This window comes from Rhinoderma darwinii, chromosome 2 (assembly GCF_050947455.1).
Source record: "Rhinoderma darwinii isolate aRhiDar2 chromosome 2, aRhiDar2.hap1, whole genome shotgun sequence".
Taxonomy (NCBI): Eukaryota; Metazoa; Chordata; class Amphibia; order Anura; family Rhinodermatidae; genus Rhinoderma; species Rhinoderma darwinii.
The window spans coordinates 482,653,578-482,675,936 of NC_134688.1; positions in this window are offsets into that span (position 1 = coordinate 482,653,578).

Below are 22,359 nucleotides of genomic sequence, written 5' to 3' on the forward strand. Positions count from 1 at the left end.
ATATCACTATACACAGTACATATCACTATACTCCGTACATATCACTATACACAGTACATATCACCATACACAGTACATATCACCATACACCGTACATATCACCATACACAGTACATATCACCATACACAGTACATATCACCATACTCCGTACATATCACTATACACCGTACATATCACTATACACAGTACATATCACCATACTCCGTACATATCACTATACACAGTACATATCACCATACACCGTACATATCACCATACACAGTACATATCACCATACACAGTACATATCACCATACACCGTACATATCACCATACACAGTACATATCACCATACTCCGTACATATCACTATACACCGTACATATCACTATACACAGTACATATCACCATACTCCGTACATATCACCATACACAGTACATATCACCATACACAGTACATATCACTATACACCGTACATATCACATACACAGTACATATCACCATACACAGTACATATCACCATACACCGTACATATCACCATACACCGTACATATCACCATACACCGTACATATCACCATACTCCGTACATATCACTATACACCGTACATATCACTATACACAGTACATATCACCATACTCCGTACATATCACTATACACAGTACATATCACCATACACCGTACATATCACCATACTCCGTACATATCACTATACACCGTACATATCACATACACAGTACATATCACCATACACAGTACATATCACCATACACCGTACATATCATCATACACAGTACATATCACCATACTCCGTACATATCACTATACACAGTACATATCACTATACACAGTACATATCACCATACACAGTACATATCACCATACACCGTACCTATCACCATACACAGTACCTATCACTATACACAGTACATATCACTATACACCGTACATATCACCAAACACAGTACATATCACTATACACAGTACATATCACTATACACCGTACATATCACCAAACACAGTACATATCACCATACACAGTACATATCACTATACACAGTACATATCACTATACACAGTACATATCACTATACTCCGTACATATCACTATACACAGTACATATCACCATACACAGTACATATCACCATACACCGTACATATCACTATACACCGTACATATCACCATACACCGTACATATCACTATACACCGTACATATCACCATACACAGTACATATCACCATACACAGTACATATCACTATACACAGTACATATCACTATACACAGTACATATCACTATACTCCGTACATATCACTATACACAGTACATATCACCATACACAGTACATATCACCATACACCGTACATATCACCATACACAGTACATATCACCATACACAGTACATATCACCATACTCCGTACATATCACTATACACCGTACATATCACTATACACAGTACATATCACCATACTCCGTACATATCACTATACACAGTACATATCACCATACACCGTACATATCACCATACACAGTACATATCACCATACACAGTACATATCACCATACACCGTACATATCACCATACACAGTACATATCACCATACTCCGTACATATCACTATACACCGTACATATCACTATACACAGTACATATCACCATACTCCGTACATATCACTATACACAGTACATATCACCATACACCGTACATATCACCATACACAGTACATATCACCATACACAGTACATATCACTATACACCGTACATATCACATACACAGTACATATCACCATACACAGTACATATCACCATACACCGTACATATCACCATACACAGTACATATCACCATACACAGTACATATCACCATACTCCGTACATATCACCATACACCGTACATATCACTATACACAGTACATATCACTATACACAGTACATATCACCATACACAGTACATATCACCATACTCCGTACATATCACCATACTCCGTACATATCACTATACACAGTACATATCACTATACACAGTACATATCACCATACCCAGTACATATCACTATACACAGTACATATCACTATACACCGTACATATCACCAAACACAGTACATATCACTATACACAGTACATATCACTATACACCGTACATATCACCAAACACAGTACATATCACCATACTCCGTACCTATCACTATACACAGTACATATCACCATACTCCGTACATATCACTATACACAGTACATATCACCATACTCAGTACGTATTACCATACACAGTACATATCACTATACACAGTACATATCACCATACACAGTACATATCACCATACACCAGACATATCACCATACACAGTACATATCACTATACTCCAGACATATCACCATACTCCATACATATCACTATACCCCGTACCTATCACTATACACAGTACATATCACCATACACAGTACATATCACTATACACAGTACATATCACCATACTCCGTACATATCACTATACACAGTACATATCTCTATACACAGTACATATCACCATACTCCGTACATATCACTATACACAGTAAATATAACTATACACAGTACATATCACCATACTCTGTACATATCACTAAACAGTACAAATCACTATACACAGTACATATCACTATACACAGTATCTATCACCATACGCCGTATATATCACCATACACCGTACATATCACTATACACAGTACATATCACCATACACAGTACATATTACCATACACAGTACATATCACTATACACAGTACATATCACCATACACAGTACATATCACTATATACCGTACATATCACCATACACAGTACATATCACTATACACAGTACATATCACCATACACAGTACATATCACTATATACCGTACATATCACCATACACAGTACATATCACCATACACAGTACATATCACTATACACAGTACATATCACTATACACAGTACATATCACCATACTCCGTACATATCACTATACACAGTACATATAACTATACACAGTACATATCACCATACACAGTACATATCACCATACACAGTACAAATCATACACAGTACATATTACCATACACAGTACATATCACTATACACAGTACATATCACCATACACAGTACATATCACTATATACCGTACATATTACCATACACAGTACATATCACTATACACAGTACATATCACCATACACAGTACATATCACTATATACCGTACATATCACCATACACAGTACATATCACCATACACAGTACATATCACTATACACAGTACATATCACTATACACAGTACATATCACCATACTCCGTACATATCACTATACACAGTACATATAACTATACACAGTACATATCACCATACACAGTACATATCACCATACACAGTACAAATCACCATACACCGTACATATCACTATACACAGTACATATCACCATACTTCGTACCTATCACTATACACAATACATATCACTATACACAATACATATTATTACACGCAATCCATATCACTATGCACAATACATATCACTATACATAATATTTTTCACTATACACAATCCAAAACATTATACACAATCCATATCACTATACACAATATAGGTCTAGAAGGAGGAGAACAGAGTAATGTAGAAGGCAGAGGACAGGTCTAGAAGGAGGAGCAGAGAGTGATGTAAAAAGGCTGAGGACAGGTCTAGAAGGATGAGTACGGAGTAATGTAGAAAGCAGAGGACAGGTCTAGAAGGAGGAGCACAGAGTAATATAGAAGGCGGAGGACAGGTCTAGAAAGAGGAGCACAGAGTAATGTAGAAGGCAGAGGACAGGTCTTAAAGGATGAGTACGGAGTAATGTAGAAGGCAGAGGACAGGTCTAGAAGGAGGAGCACAGAGTAATGTAGAAGGCAGAGGACAGGTCTAGAAAGAGGAGGAGCACAGAGTAGTATAGAAGGCAGAGGACAGGTCTAGAAGAAGGAGCACAGAGTAATGTAGAAGGCAGAGGACAGGTCTAGGAGGGGGAGAACAGAGTAATGTAGAAGGCGGAGGACAGGTCTAGAAGGAGGAGCACAGAGTAATGTAGAAGGCAGAGGACTGGTCTAGAAGGAGGAGCACAGGGTAATGTAGAAGCAGAGGACCGGTCTAGGAGGGGGAGAACAGAGTAATGTAGAAGCAGAGGACAGGTCTAGGAGGAGGAGCACAGAGTAATGTAGAAGGCAGAGGATTGGTCTAGAAGGAGAAGCACAGAGTAATATAGAAGGCAGGGGACAGGTCTAGAAGACGGAAAATCAAAGAGTAATGTAGAAGGTGGAGAACAGGTCTAGAAGGAGGAGAACGGTAATGTAGAAGGCAGAGAAAAGGTCTAGAAGGAGGAGCACAGAGCAATGTAGAAGGCAGAGGTCAGGTCTAGAAGTAGGAGCACAGAGTAATGTAGAAGGCAGAGGACAGGTCTAGGAGGAGGAGCACAGGGTAATGTAGAAGGCAGAGGACAGGTCTAGAAGGAGGAGCACAGAGTGATGTAAAAGGCTGACGACAGGTCTAGAAGGAGAACAGTGATGTAGAAAGCAGAGGACAGGTCTAGATAGAGGAGAACAGAGCAATGTAGAAGGCAGAGGACAGGTCTAGACGGAAGAGCACAGAGTAATGTAGAAGGCAGAGGACAGGTCTAGAAGGAGGAGCACAGAGAAATGTAGAAGGTGGAGGAGAGGTCTAGAAAAAGGAGCATAGAGTAATGCAGAAGGCAGAGGACAGGTCTAGAAGGAGAAGCACAGAGTAATGTAGTAGGCAGAGGACAGGTCTAGAAGTAGGAGCACAGAGTAATGTAGAAGGCAGAGGAATGTTCTAGAAGGAGGAGCACAGAGTATTATAGAAGGTAGAGGAAAGTTCTAGAAGGAGGAGCACAGAGTGATGTAGAAGGCAGAGGACAGGTCTAGAAGGAGGAGCACAGAGAGATGTAGAAGGCGGAGGACAGGTCTAAAAGGAGGTACACAGAGTAATGTAGAAGGCAGAGGACAGGTCTAGAACGGGGAGAACAGAGTGATGTAAAAGACTGAGGACAGGTCTAGACGGAGGAGCAAAGAGTAATGTAGAAGGTGGAGAACAGGTCTAGAAGGAGGAGAACCGTAATGTAGAAGGCAGAGGACAGGTCTAGAAGGAGGCGCACAGAGCAATGTAGAAGGCAGAGGACAGGTCTAGAAGGAGGAGCACAAAGCAATGTAGAAGGCAGAGGACAGGTCTAGACGGAAGAGCACAGAGTAATGTAGAAGGCAGAGGACAGGTCTAGAAGGAGGAGCACAGAGAAATGTAGAAGGTGGAGGAGAGGTCTAGAAAAAGGAGCATAGAGTAATGCAGAAGGCAGAGGACAGGTCTAGAAGGAGAAGCACAGAGTAATGTAGTAGGCAGAGGACAGGTCTAGAAGTAGGAGCACAGAGTAATGTAGAAGGCAGAGGAATGTTCTAGAAGGAGGAGCACAGAGTATTATAGAAGGTAGAGGAAAGTTCTAGAAGGAGGAGCACAGAGTGATGTAGAAGGCAGAGGACAGGTCTAGAAGGAGGAGCACAGAGAGATGTAGAAGGCGGAGGACAGGTCTAAAAGGAGGTACACAGAGTAATGTAAAAGGCAGAGGACAGGTCTAGAACGGGGAGAACAGAGTGATGTAAAAGACTGAGGACAGGTCTAGACGGAGGAGCAAAGAGTAATGTAGAAGGTGGAGAACAGGTCTAGAAGGAGGAGAACCGTAATGTAGAAGGCAGAGGACAGGTCTAGAAGGAGGCGCACAGAGCAATGTAGAAGGCAGAGGACAGGTCTAGAAGGAGGAGCACAGAGCAATGTAGAAGGCAGAGGACAGGTCTAGACGGAAGAGCACAGAGTAATGTAGAAGGCAGAGGACAGGTCTAGAAGGAGGAGCACAGAGTGATGTAAAAGGCTGACGACGGGTCTAGAAGGAGGAGCACAGAGTAATGTAGAAGGTGGAGGAGAGGAATAGAAGAAGGAGCACAGGGTAATGTAGAAGACAGAGGACAGGTCTAGAAAAGGGAGCACAGAGCAATGTAGAAGGCAGAGGACAGGTCTAGCAGGAGGAGCAGAGTAAAGTAGAAGGCAGAGGACAGGTCTAGAAGGAGGAGAACAGAGTGATGTAGAAGGCAGAGGACAGGTGTAACGTCTATGGCCGCGGTCTGTCGTTCTAACTTACCCCTTGATGACCGCGGCCATGGACGTCCTGCTGCTGTGCTGCGTCGCCCCCCTGTAAGGCGCCAGCACTCACTGTCGGGTATCGAGCCTGTTTCTCGGACGGTGCGCACGTGCGCTCGTGCCCGCTCTTAAAGGGCCAGCAATCATCATCATCAACTCCTGGACTATAAGAGGCTCACCGCCCTTCTTATCCTCGCCTGAGCGTTGTTGTTGTTTCCCTTAGTCTGTCTTGCAAATGGTCTCCTAAGTCTCTTTCCAGCTACCCAGTGTTTCCCGTTTCTGTATCCGTTTTCCGTACTATCTGTACTATCCTGGTCTACTGCCGTGCTGAGCTGTTTTCGTGTTGTTCTGCATCTCCACGCCTGTTCTACTACTCCACGCCTGACGTCTACCTGATGCCTGGTTCCAGCCGAGCCTGCCTTGCTACTGTCTACACTGCCTCAGGTACCCTTTTCTTGACTATAGACTCTGTACCATACCTGTTTGGCCAGCTGCCATCCCGCTACACGGTACGGCCCAGTGGGTCCACACCCAGCCCCGTGACAGTACGCTCAGGCCATGGACCCCGCTGGTCAATTTAAGGGCATGTCACCCTCCCAAGCCATTCAGGCGGACCTGCAGGATCTCCGAACAAGACAGGATCAACTTCTTGTAGCAGTGGACTCCATGGCGCAGCAGCTAGGTGCGCTAACTGCTTCCATTTCCTCTACAAGCTCCTCTGACCGACCCTCCTGCTACTTCTCCTGGCGGTTCCAGTTCGGATTACCTTCCCGGTTCCATGGAGACGCAAATACGTGCAGGGGATTTCTGAACCAATGCTATATCCATTTTTCCCTGCACGCCCGAGCATTGCCGTCGGACGGAACCAAGATCGCCTTCATCGTGTCCCTACTTGCTGGCAAGGCCCTGGCATGGACGAACCCAATCTGGGAACGACATGGACTCAAGACTTCCAGGGGTTCGTGCGGTTGTTCCGTAATGTTTTTGAGGAGCCAGGACGTGTTTCGTCGGCAGCCACGACTATCTTCAACCTTCGCCAAGAGGACTCCTCCGTGAGCGAATACACCATCCAGTTCCGGACCCTGGCGGGAGAGCTGTCCTGGAACAATGAGGCCTTGGTGGCATCCTCCTGGCATGGCCTGTCGCCCAGGATCGAGGACGAACTTGCTGCCTGAGACCTACCACCTGCCTTGGACGACCTGATTCTGCTTGCTACTCAGTTAGATATAAGGCTCAGGGAGAGGTCTCATGAGATGCAACAGGAGAGACAGCTTCCTAGATTGGCGCCCAACTTTCAACAATCCCTCTTGCCTTCATAACTTCTACGCCCGAGGTGCCGATGCAGGTGGATCGCCTAAAATTGTCTATACAAGAGAAAGAGCGCAGGCGCACCTCTGGTCTCTGTCTGTATTGCATCCTCGCTGGCCATGTCGTGTGTCTGTGTCCGCAGAAACCAAGAAACCCCAATGCCTAGGTTTGGTTGGGGAGACAACCCTGGGCGCTACTGCATTTAATAGTGAAATCTCTTCCAAACTGTTTATTGCCGTGACCATCGTCGCTGGCGAGAGGCTCCATCTCCATTTCTGCCTACCTGGACTCTGGCTCTGCAGCTAATTTCATCCGTCGAGACCTTGTGGATCTACTTCAGTCTCCCACTGTCCGCCTGGAAATGCAGATGATCGTTGACTCGGTAGATGGACTGCCTTTGCTTGATCCAGTTTTTTTAGTTACCAAGCCATTGAGACTTCAAGTGGGAGCTCTTCACACTGAGCTCATCTCCCTGTTTGTTCTGCCCAAGGCCGTCAACCCCGTGCTGCTGGGTTTGCCTTGGCTCCGTTTGCACGCCCCAGTCCTGTATTGGAACTCCGGAGAGGTTCCAAGTGTCTCGACCGCTGTCTTGGTCATATCCATCCACCGCAGCCTTCTCTGCATCAGTCATTGGCAGAGTTGCCTTCGTGTTTCTTCTCAGTTGGCTGATGTCTTCGACAAGAAGGAAGCAGAGACCTTGCCGCCTCATCGTGCCTATGATTGTCCGATCAACTTGGTTCCTGATTCATCCCCTCCTCGCAGTAGAGTATACCCTCTCCCCCTACCAGAGACTCAGTCTATGTCGACCTATATTAAGGAGAATCTGGAGAGGGGCTTCATTCGTAAATCCTCATCCCCGGCCGTAGCCGGGTTCTTCTTAATCAAGATCCCTTCGTCCATGCATTAACTACCGATTGGCGTCAGAAGTGGGATCAACAGAGTGCCGGAGAGATGGACAGAGGTCTGCACACCAGAATGTCTATCGTGAGGAGAGCAATTGTGGTTTACCAGGAGGCAATGGACTGTCTCGGACCAAAGGCTACAGAAGACATTGAATGCTTGGCTTGGGATAAGGCTCTGACTATGGCAAGGAAGGAACAAGTTCTTGTGCGAGCTAGGGAGTTGCACCAGGAGACCATGGATGTTCTGGGATGTTTGGCCTCCAAGAATGATAAGTTCTGGGACTGGAATTGGTGTCTGGCAACAGCGGAGCGAGAGGTGCCGCAAACATGGTGGGAACGGCCAGCACAGTGTTATAAGGATTGTGCTGCTGCTCCAGGCTCTGATCGCTACAGATCTCAAGAGAAAACTCCGGAGTGTCCTGAGGTGAGTGATGTGGAGTGTGGGGGCAGCATATCCCATAAGACATGGAAGCACCAGGAAGAGGGAAAAGATTCTGAACTTAATTCAGGACCGGAAGGAATTCATACAGAGGATGTCTATATATCTACAGAAACAAATCCTGTGGATGATGAAGATACAGGAGCAATAACTAACGCTGGTGTGGATGATGAAGACAGAGATATAACTAGCACTGGACCTCCTGAAACCTTTAGCATTGAGATCACCAGTCCCAGTTCTGAAAGCCCAACTGAGGTTGTCACACAAAACAGACCCACTAGTGAGCAATGATGTTTGTGCTTCTCCTGGCGATGTGTTTCCTGCATTCCCTTCATCCCGGCATTTCCAAGAGGTTGAGGAATCCAGCTGTGTTGTTACCTTGAGGTCTGATTTGTCTTTGTCCAATGATGTTGTGGATGTTACGGTCAGTATGGACTCTCCAGGCGCACAGTCTTCCAACATGGATGAGGATGACACTGGAGTGTCAGCAAGTTCTAAGGGGGAAAAAGTAGCGTTGGAGGAGCAGGTCTGCGAAGAACAACAAGAGACTGGTCCCAACAACAGTGGTGACCTTCATGATGGTGAGACTTGGTTGGCCCTTGTTTTCTGAAACCGATTGGACTTCTATCTCCCCATCTTTTGCCACCAAATTCTCTGGACTCACTACAATACTGAGCAGTGACTGTATTTTCTGGTGTGATCTTTGCCTGGGTGATGGGTCAGATAGCCGGCCAGCATTACCCAATATATTGTGGTGGGATGCAGTGGGGAGGAAAGTGTCTGGATGGTCCATGTGGAGTCTGCAGAAACCAGTAAACTGGATAAAAGGTCCCAAGAAACCTCCTGACCCCAGAGACTCCATCTCACGGACTGGACTGTCCTGGAAGCCACCGGATCAGGTCTTCCAAAACGAACAGATGATGTGGCACTTTTGTAGAAATTTCTTGAACCTTGTGATAGTGTTTCCAGACATTTCTCTTTGCCTCGGATATACATGTGCAGTGGACTTTCTTTACAGCCTGTGGACATTTCCTATTGAATTGCAATAAGTTGCTTGTGAGTGAAGTGGCCAGCGGCCTGTGTAGGCCACGTGGCCAGCTCACTTATTATATGAGGGGAGAGGTTGTGATGGTGCATTATGTGTGGTTTATTGTGAGCCCTCAGCAGAGGAATGATTCTGTAATCCGGTACCACAGGTCCTGTTTCCAGCCTATGGGCAATCAGATGAGTCAGAGGTGCAGCCACAAGACATAAAGTGTTGTCATTGTCCAGTCTCCACAGGGGGTCATCAGGAGGCACCACCATCACTCAGCTAGAGTGCAGACCAGCAAATCAAGCAGATCCAATTATCTCCCCCCCCCCCCCCCCACTGTGTTCTCATCCCGGCTGTGGCAGACAATAGTTGGGCAATACACATAATAGTACAAAAGACACAACTCACATACAGACAGTAGAAATACAAACTAAAGTCATTATAATGATGGTGACTAGAAACTGCCAAGATGTTCCTCCCCCTGAGGGGTATATAAGGGCTTGTCCTGGGGAGGATGGAGATCTTCTGGATTTAGTCCTTCAGGAGAGCTGAAGCTGAGGCCGGCGCTCTGAGGATGTTCCTGTGATCACCTTATTTTGTGGACTGTGTGTTGTTCCTGCATTGAACGCGACTTGTTTTGTCAGCATTGGATGAAATAAACCCTGTTGGAGTTGCCCTGTCGTCACTGGCTCTGTTGATCGTGTATTAACTCAACGAACCCCATGTCAGCCTTTAATTTCAGAACGGTTTGATCGCATACGGGAGGCAATTTTTTTTTTCGAAACTGGACTTGCGGGGGGCCTACAACCTGATTCGGATTCATCAGGGTGACGAGTGGAAGACCGCATTTAATACTCGTGACGGGCACTATGAATACCTAGTGATGCCCTTCGGCCTGTGTAACGCCCCCGCAGTGTTTCAAGAATTTATCAATTAAATTTTTCATGATCTCCTCTAAGTCTGTGTTGTGGTGTATCTCGATGACATTTTGATTTTTTCCCCAGATCCAGTAACTCATCAGAGTCATGTCCGCCAGGTGTTGCTTAGTTTAAGGGAGAATCATCTTTATGCCAAGCTGGAGCAGTGCATGTTTGAAAAAAGATCTCTTCCCTTCCTGGGCTATATCATCTCCGATCAGGGCCTCAAGTTGGACCCTGAGAAGGTAAAGGCTATTCTGGAGTGGCCATGCCCCCAAAGCTTAAAGGGAACCTGTCACCAGCATTTCACCTATTAAACCAGCAATACCAGGTGGTAGTGGGTGAAAAATCATTTCTATATAACCTATAATTATCTTCTTAGTCAGCTCTGTAGCTTTAGTATTCAGTTTTTTAGTGTTCCCACACCGTATGCTGATGAGCATAAGAGTCAAATCTTCATTTGAAAAGAGTCAAATCTTCGTTTGAAAAGAGTCATATCTTCAGTCCTCAAGTGTTTCCAAGTTTACTCCGCCTCCTTACTTTTGATTGACAGCTCCTCGCCTTCCCCCAGCACACAAAATCCCGTGCTTGTGCAGTGATGTCCTCTTCTGGTGTGTGCGCACAAAGGGACACCGGATTATTGCGATAAAAGGCGCGAAATGTTTGCAGAACGTTATTTACAGTCGGAGGAGGAGTTTAGGAGAGGGGATAACGGCAATGAACTTTTGATAGCAGCGGCCAGTGAGGGATAAGTAAAGTTTAATAGGTGACATGCTGGTGACAGGTTCCCTTTAAGGGCCATACAATGCTTCCTGGGATTCGCCAACTTCTACCGGCTGTTCATCCCCAACTTCTCGTCATTGACAGCCCCGATCACGAAGAAGGGTATGAATGCCAAAATGTGGACTCTGGAGGCTGAAGCCGCATTTGAGACCCTGAAAAAAGCCTTCACGTCAGCCTCTATACTTAACCACCCTGGTGTGTCCCTACAGTTATCTTTAGAGGTGGACACTTCCTCTGTTAGTGCAGGTGCACTGTTGTTCCAGAGAGGTTCTAAAGGCAAGACGGTGGTATGTGGCTACTATTCCAAACTGTTTTCTTCCGCAGGGCGCAACTACTGGATTGGGGATCCGGAATTACTGGCCCTGCAGGAGTGGAGACACCTATTGGAAGGCGCAGTCCACCCTATACTGGTCTTCATGGATCACAAGAATCTGACCTATTTAGAGACAGCTCAACGGTTGAATCCTCGTCAAGCCAGGTGGTCGGTATTCTTTGCTCGATTCCGGTTAGAACTCCACTACCGACCTGTCGACAAGAATGTGAGGGCCGATGCCTTGTCTAGGTCATTCGAACAGAGGACAATGTGGAGTCTCCACAGAATATTATTGATCCTTCCTGCATGTCCTCTGTGAACCCTCTGCAGGTTAGAGACATTCCTCCAGGAAGAACTTTTGTTCGTCTTGCAGACAGAGGAAGAATCCTTCGCTGGGGTCACAGCTCCAAGCTGGCAGGTCACGCGGGGACTCATAAGACCCAACAACTAATCGCCCATCAGTTCTGGTGGCCCACGCTGCCCAAAGATGTCAGGGACTTAGTCTCCTCATGCACGGTAAGCGCAGCTAATAAAGTTGCCCACTCCAGACGAGCTGGTCTTCTCCAACCACTGCCTATGGCCGATGCCCCCTGGCAGCATGTTGCAATGGAGTTTGTCACGGATCTCCCTCTCTCTGCGGGATGCAGTGTGATCTGGGTGGTGGTGGATCGATTCTCTAAAATGGCTCATTTTGTTCCTCTGACTGGCCTGCCTTCTGCTGCTCGACTGGCTGACCTCTTCATACAACACATCTTCCGTCTGCATGGCTTGCCCCTGCATATTGTTTTGGATCGAGGGGTCCAGTTAACTTCGACGTTTTGGAGAGCACTCTGCGGTCTACTTGGGGTAAAGTCGGACTTCTCTTCGGCCTATCATCCTCAGTCCAATGGGAAAGTCGAGAGGATTAACCAAATTATGGAGAACTATCTGCGGCACTTTGTCTCCAGACGACATGATGACTGGGTGCAGCTGCTCCCGTGAGCAGAATTCTCCTATAATAACCATACTAGTGAGTCCACCACATCCAGCCCATTCTTCATAGCCTACGACCAACATCCTCGAATACCTCTTCCTGTCTCTACTATGTCTCAGGTGCCTGCATCTGACTCGACCTTCAGGGACTTTCTGCAAATATGGCAACAGACCAGATCTTCTATTCTGCTGGCAGTGGATCGCATGAAGAGAAAAGCAGATACTAGAAGACGGGATCCTCCCCAGTTTCTTCCAGGTACGAGAATATCCGGCTGAGGGTGTCGTCCTGCAAATTTGCTCCCAGGTTCCTCTGACCCATCGAGATCCTGCTACAAATTAACCCGGTGTCGTACATGCTGCGGCTGCCTCCTACACTCAAGATCCCTAACTCCTTCCATGTCTCCTTGCTGAAGCCCGTGGTCCTGAACCGCTACTCTAGGACTCCTAGTTCCGCAGTAGCTCCTGGCGGGTTCGTCAGGGACTTTCGAGATAAGGGAGATTCTAGCCACCAAGAAGGTGGGAGGAAGGATGTTTTGTTTGGTGGATTGGAGGGGATTCGGCCCAGAAGAGAGGTCTTGGGAGCCAGAGGAGAACATCGATGCCCCTGTCCTCATAAGGAAGTTTCTCTCCCATTCTGGCCCCAAGAAGAGGGGACGTAAGAGGGGGGATATTGTAACGTCTATGGTCGCAGTCTGTCGTTCTAACTTACCCCTTGATGACCGCGGCCATGGATGTCCTGCTGCTTCGTCCCCCTGTAAGGCGCCGACACTCACGTATTGAGCCTGTCTCCCGGAGGGTGCCCGCTCATAATGGGCCAGCGTGCGCACCTGAAAATCATCATCATCAACTCATGAACTCCTGGACTATAAAAGGGTCACCGCCCTTCTTATCCTCGTCTGAGCATTGTTGTTGTTTCCCTTAGTTTGTCTTGCAAATGGCCTCCTAAGTGTCTTACAGCTTCCCAGTGTTTCCCGTTCCTGTATCCTGTTTCCTGTGCTATCTGTACCATCCTGGTCTACTGCCGTGCTGAGCTGTTGTCGTGTTGTGCTGCATCTCCATGCCTGTTCTACTACTCGATGCCTGACGTTTACCTGCTGCCTGGTCCCAGCCGAGGCTGCCTTGCTACTGTCTACTCTGCCTCAGGTACCCTGTTCTGGACTATAGACTCTGTACCATACCTGTTTGGCCAGCTGCAATCCCGCTATGCAGTACGGCCCAGTAGGTCCACACCCCGCTCCATGACAACAGGTCTAGAAGGAGGAGGACAGAGTAATGTAAAAGGCAGAGGACAGGTCTAGAAGGAGGAGCACAGAGTAATGTAGAAGGTGGAGGACAGGTCTAGAAGGCGGAGAACAGAGTGATGTAAAAGGCTGAGGACAGGTCTAGGAGGAGGTGCACAGAGTGATGTAAAAGGCTGAGGACAGGTCTAGAAGGAAAAGCACAGAGTAATGTAGAAGGCAGAGGACAGGTCTAGAAGGAGGAGCACAGAGTAATGTAGAAGGTGGAGGACCGGTCTAGAAGGAGGAGCACAGAGTAATGTAGAAGGCAGAGGACAGGTCTAGAAGGAGGAGCACAGAGTAATGTAGAAGGAGGAGCACAGAGTAATGTAGAAGGAGGAGTCCAGAGTAATGTAGAATGCGGCGACTTTGGCAGTTAAAAGGTTATTAGTCACTTTGGTAATAGTGTAATGGGGTTAGGAGCCAGTTTGTAGATGTCAAAGAGAAAGTTTTGAGCAAAATTTTGAAGAAAAGGGCAGTAGCGAGAGGGGGCGATAGTTGGACAAAGAGGACTGGTTAAGGGAGGTCTTTCCTAAGGATGGGTGTGATGGTTGAATGATTAAATAAAGAAGGAAATATGCCAGGGGATAGTGATAGGTTGAGAGATGTGTTAGGGATGTCATACGCACAGTAGTAAGTTTGGGGATGAGGTGGGATGGAATTGGGTCACGTGCACATATGGTGAATAGGGTGGAAAGCTTCCATCAGTAATGGTAAAGAGCACTGAGCAGTTGTGGGGAGCTGTTGCAGGGACTGTAGGTTGAAGGTTTCTCTAATGTTGTCGATATCAGGGGCGGACATACCGCATGTGCAGCCGGTGCAGCTGCACAAGGGCCCCGCGTGGGAAGGGGGCCCGTTCAGTGGCGTAACTACCACAGTAGCAGCCGTAGCAGCTGCTACGGGGCCCGCGGCATGGGGGGGCCCGTGTCGCCCTGACAGGCACATTACATTTTATGTACCAGGCCTGGCGGCACGGGCCCCCTCATGCCTAGTAGCATCACAACACTAGGCATGAGGGGAGGGAGGGGGCGGGGGCCCGGTGATAGCCGCCACACTGCACTACCAATCGGGAGGGAGGGGGCGGGTGCCCGGGCCCGGTGATAGCCGCTACACTGCACTGCCAATCTGGCACAGATGAATAGGACAGGACGGCGATGCTGGTGGTAGGAGGAGCGCTCAGGCAGGGGAGAGGACAGGGGGCGGTGCGACGTAAGACTTCGGGCGGCTGGACAGTACAGTCAGGACTGCCGGAGAACTCATAGGATGAGCGGAGGACAGACACAGGACGAGTGGAGGACGTGCAGACTGCAGAGGACAGGTAGATGAAGTTAAAAAGTTCATGTCAGAAGGGAGAAGTTTTTATGTAGAAAAATCTGCCTCATAATTCCTTCCGGAATTTTGAGGCATATTTTGACCTGCCGGTAGAACACTTCCCGCGTTTTTCATTGCGTTTTTTTGTGGCGTTTTTCGGCCATCGGGCCGTGGGCAGGGAAACGCAGCAAAAAACGCATTTTCTGCCTGCCATTGTTGTCAATGGGAAGTCAGAGACAGAAACGCCCGAAGAAAGGGCATTGCGCTTCTTTTTCCCGCATGCGGTTTTTACTGCTCGCAGGAAAAATTTCATGGATTTCAATGGGAGGCACTTTCTGACGTTTTTCGCGAAAAAAACCTCAGTGTGAACTCCCCCTAACACAGGGGCGTAACTACTGCTATAGCAGCCGTAGCGGCTGCTACGGGGCCGCGGCATGAGGGGGCCCGCGTCACCTGCCGGCACGGGCCCCCACCTTGGCCGGAATCTCCGCTAGCTGCCGCTATGGCTGCTACAGCGCGATGCCACGGAACACTACGGCAGAGCAGGGAGTATCTCCCCGCTCTGCCATTAAACATAAGACATGTATCCCCTATCCACAGGATAGGGGATACGTGTGTGATCGCTGGCATTGATAGGGAGAACGGGGGACCGAAAGTCCCCTGAAGTTCTCCATCACAAACCTCGGACTTCCGGGGTCTGTGTCGGCAGCTCCGTAGAAATGAATGGAGCGCCGGTCACACTTGAGCTGCGCAGACACCGGAAGTCAGAGGTGAGTGATGGAGAACTTCGGGGGACTTTCGGTCCCCCGCTCTCCCTATCAATGCCAGCGATCACACATGTATCCCCTATCCTGTGGATAGGGGATACATGTCTTTTGTCTTTTCACACTGTAGGTCGCATTTTTTTGAGTGATTGGGGGTGTATGGCGTTCCCTACAGGGGGGGGGCTGTATAGCGTTCCCTACAGGGGGGGGCTGTAAGGCGTTCCCTACAGGGGGGGCTGTATAGCGTTCCCTACAGGGGGGGCTGTATAGCGTTCCCTACAGGGGGGTCTGTATGGCGTTCCCTAAAGGGGGGTCTGTATGGCGTTCCCTACAGGGGGGGGCTGTATGACTTTCCCTACAGACCCCCCCTGTAGGGAACGCCATACAGAACCCCTGTAGATAACGCCATACAGACCCCACTGTAGATAACGCCATAAAGTCCCCCCTGTAGATAACACCATATAGCCCCCCTGTAGATAACGCCATACAGCCCCCCTGTAGATAACGCCATACAGCCCCCTCTGTAGATAACGCCATACAGCCCCCTCTGTAGATAACACCATACAGCCCCCTGTAGATAACGCCATACAGCCCCCCTGTAGATAACGCCATACAGCCCCCTCTGTAGATAGCGCCATACAGTCCCCCCTGTAGATAGCGCCATACAGTCCCCCCTGTAGATAGCGCCATACAGTCCCCCCTGTAGATAGCGCCATACAGTCCCCCCTGTAGATAGCGCCATACAGTCCCCCCTGTAGATAGCGCCATACAGACCCCCCTGTAGATAGCGCCATACAGACCCCTCTGTAGATAGCGCCATACAGTCCCCCCTGTAGATAACGCCATACAGCCCCCTCTGTTGATAGCGCCATACAGTCCCCCCTGTAGATAACGCCATACAGCCCCCTCTGTAGATATCTTGAGATTCAGTCCTGCTTGATAGGTAACAGTGCAGTAAGCTAAGCATGATAAGATCATCTAAATTATTGCATCTCAGTTGCATGAGTGCTTTGTGTTATATTCAATGATTCAATTTAACCTAAGTCTCTAAATGTGGGCAAAGAAAATAAAAAAACTATACTCACCTCCTCCCTCGCCTCCGTTCACCCGCCGCAGCCCCCATCCTCCTGTCTCGGTCTGTGTTACAAGTGTACAAGGCTGCACTGGTGACGCGCTGCCGATGGCACGTGACCGCTGCTGCCAATAACTCCTCATTGGTGTGCTGCTGAGGACAGTAGTTCCACAGCAAATCGCTGTTGAGGGCATTGATTGGCTGCAGCGGTCATGTGCCATCGACCGCGCGTCACCACAGCAGCTTTGTAAACACAGAAAGGGATAGGGGCTGCGGAGGGGGAACGGAGGCGCCGGAGGAGGTGAGTATAGGTTTTTCATTTTCTTTGCCCACATTTAGGGACTTAGTTTAGATAAGAATTTAACCCGGAAAAAAATGTGTTACTTGTGTTCTAAACTGGTAATAAAATGTACAATATAAATCTTCCTTCATAATTTTTATTAGTAAGGTTTATTTTTATATGCATATATATGTTTAGGTAACTTTGTCGGTATTGGGGGGGGGGGGCGGGGGGGCCCTGGCACATTATCTGCACAGGGGCCTTTTGCAGTCTGTGTCCGCCACTGGTCGATATTGTGTATAAATTGTGTGGCAAAGTCCTCAGCTGAGATGAAAGACGTGACAGGAGGCGTCAGGGACGACGCAGGGAGTTAGAAGTGTTGAATAAGTGTTTGGGGTTGTGAGACGGAGAAGATGAGGCAGCAGTTAGTGGTCCTGTTTAGCTGTGTGAGGGCGAATTTGATGTGTAAAGTAACTTTAAAGTCTTATTGGTGTTTTCCGTGACTCTGATATTGATAGGCTATCCTTAGGAAAGGCCATCAATATAAAATTGGTGGGGGTCTGACTCCTGGCGCCCCCACCGATAAGCTGATTGAAGTGGCAGCGGTGTAGCAGCATTTGCCTTTAGTGGTGACTGAGCCTGGTATGGAATAGCAATGATCTGCAATACAATGTACAGAGCTGTGCCTGCTAACTAATACAGGGGACCCTTCAGTCAGCTGATAGATGGGGGTGCGCCCACCCCCCACTGATCTGATACTGATGGCCTATCCTGAAGATAGCCCATCAACATCAAAGTAATGGAAACCCTTTGACACGGCTGCCTCTTCCTCTACATATGACATGAGTGATGTTGGGTGATTGTCACTACTATGGCTGAGCTGGGTCTAGTTAATCCAGCCATACACAGGATCGCTGCCAGCCGCCATCTACCTCATTATAAGCATGCGGACGGGCGGACATGTTTATTAAACTTAGAAGAAGAAAACGAGTCACTGCCCGATCCCTCTCTCCCCACATTCATTCCTGGCAGCAGCTTATTTCCAGGCAGAACAAAGGATGAGACATGGTGAAATCCAGAATGTCGGGTCGTTGTTTTCCCTGCTGGGGGCAGTCAGGAGATTCCCGTACACATCACGTAGATCTAATGTACTGTATATTCTAAAGTGTACGGGTGGCGTCAGAACTAGCAGTATTATGATATCACCGGCATCCTAGCGATCAGATGATTAGTCTTGTGACCACCCGGACCAGTGGAGACACCAGCACTACCAATACTTTTGTTATATACACAGCATTCATTACGGTGTCCCTCTGAAATTAGGCCTCATGCACACCAATGTGTTTTTGTGTCCGCAATTCATCCGAAAAACTGAAGATGAATTCCGGACCCATTCATTTCTACGGGCCCATACACACGACTGTGGTTTACACGGGCCGTGTGGGGGCTGCAAATGTGGCCCGCAAAACTCAGGACAAGTCATTTTCCGATTTGCAATTGCGGTCCGGCACCGTTGAAATGAAGGCACATCTTTTGTGTGCATGGTCAGTGATTGCGGACGGCCCGCGGATGACACTCTGCGGCCATCCGGGCCCGTAAAGCATGAGGCCCTCCCGCTGGATCGGACGCAGAGAGCTGTAACTGCACGCTGGGTGGTACAGTTGCCGAGATGGTGGCGAGTTCATAACAGGTTAATCCTATCAGACCTATTGTGTGGTGTCACAGACAGGGAAATTAGATCGTGAGCTCCTGGGGTCAGGGATAATAAGAATGATACATTGTGTGTGAGATACAGAGGTTAGATTGTGAGCTCCTGGGGCTAGAGATAATGGAAGTGATATACCCTGTGTACAGCGGAATGTATCACCAATATATAGATAGTGGGCAATAACTGATGGAGGATGTGAGCGTCTGTATAGTCGGGGGACGGTGATGGGCTGGATTGGTGCAGTGCCGGGGTCCCCAGGTTCTTGTAGTCTTCACTTTCCTGTGCTCAGCAGAGACGCCGGCCCCCTGGGGACCTCATTACATCACAGAGCTCAGTGGAAGCCAATGCCGTCATGTCCCTGCCAAACACAGAGGGAATGCGGAGAAATGACTGGAAGATTCACTGATCCTGCAATAAGAAGAAAACAGACTCAGCACTCAATGCAGCATGCGCTATACACAGCAACGGGAGAGAAGCGGCCAGCAATGCAGCAAGGGCGGAGAGAAGCCAGGTACAGAGAGAGGAGAGAAGCAATATACAGATAGAGGAGAGAAGCAATGTACAGAGAGAGGAGGCCAGCAATGCAGCAAGGGCGGAGAGAAGCCATGTACAGAGAGAGGAGAGAAGCAATGTACAGAGGGAGGTGAGAAGCCATGTACAGAGAGAGGAGGCCAGCAATGTACAGAGGGAGGTGAGTAGCCATGTACAGAGAGAGGAGGCCAGCAATGTACAGAGAGAGGAGAGAAGCAATGTACAGAGAGAGGAGGCCAGCAATGTACAGAGAGAAGAGGCCAGCAATGTACAGAGAGAGGAGGCCAGCAATGTACAGAGAGAGGAGGCCAGCAATGTACAGAGAGAGGAGGCCAGCAATGTACAGAGAGAGGAGGCCAGCAATGTACAGAGAGAGGAGGCTAGCAATGTACAGGGAGAAGAGAAGCAATGTACAGAGAGAGGAGGCCAGCAATGTACAGAGAGAAGAGGCCAGCAATGTACAGGGAGAAGAGGCCAGCAATGCAGCATGCGCTATACACAGCAAAGGGAGAGAGGAGGCCAGCAATGCAGCAAGGGCGGAGAGAAGCAATGTACAGAGAGAGGAGGCCAGCAATGTACAGAGAGAAGAGGCCAGCAATGTACAGAGAGAAGAGGCCAGCAATGTACAGAGAGAAGAGGCCAGCAATGCAGCATGCGCTATTCACAGCATAGGGAGAGAAGCGGACAGCAATGCAGCAAGGGCGGAGAGAAGACATGTACAGAGAGAGGAGCCAAGCAATTCAGCAAGGGCGGAGAGTAGCAATGTACAGAGAGAAGAGGCCAGCAATGTACAGAGAGAGGAGACCAGCAATGTAGAGAAAGAGGAGGCCAGCAATGTAGAGATAGGAGGCCAGCAATGTAGAGAGAGGAGAGGCCAGCAATGTAGAGAGAGAGGAGGCCAGCAATGTAGAGAGAGAGAGAGAGAGAGAGGAGGCCAGCAATGTACAGAGAGAGGAGACCAGCAATGCAGAGAAAGAGGAGTCCAGCAATGTAGAGAGAGGAGGCCAGAAATGTAGAGATAGGAGGCCAGCAATGTAGAGAAAGAGGAGGCCAGCAATGTAGAGAAAGAGGAGGCCAGAAATGTACAGAGAGAAGAGACCAGCAATGTAGAGAGAGGAGGCCAGCAATGTAGAGATAGGAGGCCAGCAATGTAGAGAAAGAGGAGGCCAGCAATGTAGAGAAAGAGGAGGCCAAGAATGTAGAGAAAGAGGAGGCCAGCAATGTACAGAGAGAAGAGACCAGCAATGTACAGAGAGAGGAGACCAGCAATGTAGAGAAATAGGAGGCCAGCAATGTACAGAGAGAGGAGGCCAGCAATGTACAGAGCGAAGAGGCCAGCAATGTAGAGAGAGAGGAGACCAGCGATGTAGGGAGAGGAGTCCAGCAATGTAGAGAAAGAAGAGGCCAGCAATATAGAGAAAGAAGAGGCCACCAATATACAGAGACAGGAGACCAGCAATGTAGAGAAATAGGAGGCCAGCAATGTACAGAGAGAGGAGGCCAGCAATGTACAGAGCAAAGAGGCCAGCAATGTAGAGAGAGAGGTGACCAGCGATGTAGATAGAGAGGAGAGAAGCAATGTACAGAGAGAAGAGACTAGCAATGCAGCAAGGACGGAGAGTAGCAATGCAGGGAAGCCGAGAGCAACAATGTAGAGGAAGAGAGGACAGTAATGATGAGAAAATGAAGAACAGAACTGTAGAGAAAGAGGAGACCAGCAATGTACAGAGAGAAGAGACCAGCAATGTACAGAGAGAAGAGACCAGCAATGTACAGAGAGAAGAGGCCAGCAATGTAGAGAAAGAGGAGACCAGCAATGTAGAGAAAGAAGAGGCCAGCAATGTAGAGAAAGAAGAGGCCAGCAATGTAGAGAAAGAAGAGGCCAGCAATGTAGAGAAAGAAGAGGCCAGCAATGTACAGAGAGAAGAGACCAGCAATGTACAGAGAGAAGAGACCAGCAATGTACAGAGAGAAGAGGCCAGCAATGTACAGAGAGAAGAGGCCAGCAATGTACAGAGAGAAGAGGCCAGCAATGCAGCATGCGCTATTCACAGCATAGGGAGAGAAGCGGACAGCAATGCAGCAAGGGCGGAGAGAAGACATGTACAGAGAGAGGAGCCAAGCAATGCAGCAAGGGCGGAGAGTAGCAATGTACAGAGAGAAGAGGCCAGCAATGTACAGAGAGAGGAGACCAGCAATGTAGAGAAAGAGGAGGCCAGCAATGTAGAGATAGGAGGCCAGCAATGTAGAGAGAGGAGAGGCCAGCAATGTAGAGAGAGAGAGGAGGCCAGCAATGTAGAGAGAGAGAGAGAGGAGGCCAGCAATGTACAGAGAGAGGAGACCAGCAATGCAGAGAAAGAGGAGGCCAGCAATGTAGAGAGAGGAGTCCAGCAATGTAGAGAGAGGAGGCCAGCAATGTAGAGATAGGTGGCCAGCAATGTAGAGAAAGAGGAGGCCAGAAATGTACAGAGAGAAGAGACCAGCAATGTAGAGAGAGGAGGCCAGCAATGTAGAGATAGGAGGCCAGCAATGTAGAGAAAGAGGAGGCCAGCAATGTAGAGAAAGAGGAGGCCAGCAATGTA